Source organism: Cebus imitator, unplaced genomic scaffold, assembly GCF_001604975.1.
Source record: "Cebus imitator isolate Cc_AM_T3 unplaced genomic scaffold, Cebus_imitator-1.0 Scaffold552, whole genome shotgun sequence".
Classification (NCBI taxonomy): domain Eukaryota; kingdom Metazoa; phylum Chordata; class Mammalia; order Primates; family Cebidae; genus Cebus; species Cebus imitator.
The window spans coordinates 345,195-347,465 of record NW_016107867.1 but is presented as its reverse complement, the minus strand read 5'-3'; positions in this window follow the sequence as shown (position 1 = coordinate 347,465).

Genomic DNA, 2,271 nt, shown 5'->3' with positions numbered 1-2,271 from the left:
GTGCAGGTCACCTTGGTGCGTCTCCCTTCTGGGGATTATACTGTCTCTCACGCAGACTGTCTTCATCTCTGCAAGTTGTGTCCGATTTTTTCTCACTAGCAACTAGCTTCTGCTGCTTGTAATTTTAGTTTATACAAATACTCTCTAGTCTCAAATCCACATCCCAAGATTTCAGCCTCAGTCTTCCTTTCAGTCTTAGTTTTTAGTACAGATTCCCAAGGGAGTCCAGTTTATGGACTGAACCTGAATGGGTCCAGTTTATCTTTTTCATTCCATGTCACCTCATTCATTCATTCAATTACATTTTCTCCAAATTTTATTACAGTAAAATACATATAACATACAATTCACCATTTCAACCATTTTTTTTGTTTTTAAAACAGAGTCTCACTGTGTCGTCTAGGCTGGAATGCAGTAGTGTGATCTTGGCTCACTGCAACCTCAGCCTCCCAGGTTCAAGCAATTCTCCTGCCTTAGCCTCCCGAGTAGCTGGGATTACAGGCACGTGCCACCATGCCCAGGTAATTTTTGTATTTTTAGTAGAGACAGGGTTTCACCATGTTGGCCAGCTGGTCACAAACTCCTGGCCTCAAGTGTTTTGCCCACCTCGGCCTCCCAAAGTACTAGAATTACAGGCGTGGATCACTGAACCGTGCCCATTTCAATCATGTTTTTTTTAAATTGAGACAGGGCCTTGCTCTGTCACTCAGACTGCAGTGCAGTGGTACAAGCATGGCTCACTGTAGCCTTGACCTTCTGGGCTCAGGTGATTCTTCTGCCTCAGCCTCCCAAGTAACTGGGACACACCACCATACTCAGCTAATTTTGAAATTTTTTGTATAGATGGGGTCTCACTATGTTGCTCCGGATGGCCTCCAATTCCTGGGCTCAAGTGATTCTCCTGTCTCAGCCTCCCAAAGTGTTGCGATTAAAGGCATAAACCACCATGTCCTGTCTTGTCTTAATTATTTCCAAGTGTATAGTTAGTGGAATTAAGTTTAAGTATAGTTAGTGAAACTAAATACATTAATATTGTTGTGTAACAATCATCATCCTCTATCCCCAGAATTGTTTTTATTTAGCAAATCTAAAACTTGACACCCATTAAACCATAATTTTGCATTCTCTCCTCCTTCTAGCCCCTGGCAAACACCATGCTACTTTTGGTCTCCATGAATATAACTACAGTAGGTACCTCATTAAGTGGAATTGTATGGTTATTTGTCTTTTGGTAAACGACTTATTTCACTTAGCATAATGTTCATTCATGCCTTCTTTAATGTCTTTCGGAAATGTTTTTATAGTTTTCATTGTACAAGACTTTAACCTTCTGGTGGAGGTTAACTCCTAAGTATTTTGTTTTTCTTTGATATTCTTGTAAGCGAAATTGTTTTCATTTACCTTCTTTTTTTTTTTTTTTTAGAGACAAGGTCTTGCTCTGTCACCCATGCTGGAATTCACTGCAGCCTTGAACTCCTATGCTCAAGTGATCCTCCCACTTCACCTTCCTCAGTAGCTGAAATTACAGATGTTCCTTTATATATCGTGTGTCTAAAAACATAAACTAATAATTAAAAAAGCATCAGTCTCTTAAATCATGTGTAAAACAAAAAGTAGAGTTATACACCATTGTTACAATAGTAGTAGCTTTTATAATTGCCCTTATATAGTTAGCTTTATTGCAATCTTTTTACTTCAAATGACTTTGACTCTGTCTAGTGTCCTTTCATTTCAATCTGTTGGATTCCCTTTACCATTTTTTTTGCATGGTAGGTATAGTGGTCATGGATTCTCTTAGCTTTTGCTTATCTGTAATGTCTTAATTTCTCCTTCGCTTTTGAAGGGCAGTCTTGCCAGATGTAGGATTCTTGATTGACAGGTTTTTTTTTTTTTTTTTTTTTTTTAGCACTTTGAATATATCATCCTACTATCTTCTAGTCTTTAAAGTTTCTGATAATCTTATTGAGACACTCTAGTAGGTGACAAGTTGCTTCTTTCAAGATTCTCTGTCTTTCAACAGGTTGATTATAATGTATCTTAGTGAGGACCTCTTTGAATTCATCCTACTTGTGGGTACATTGAGCTTCTTGGATGTTTACCTTCATGACTTTATCACATTTGGGGTTTTTGACCATTATTGTTTCAGGTGTCTTCTGTGCCCCTTTCTGTCCTCCTCTGCAACTCTCACAATGCATATGTTGGTCTCTTTGATGGTGTCCTACAGGTCCTTTAGGTTCTGTTCACTTTTTTTAAATCTTTTTGTCTTTTTGT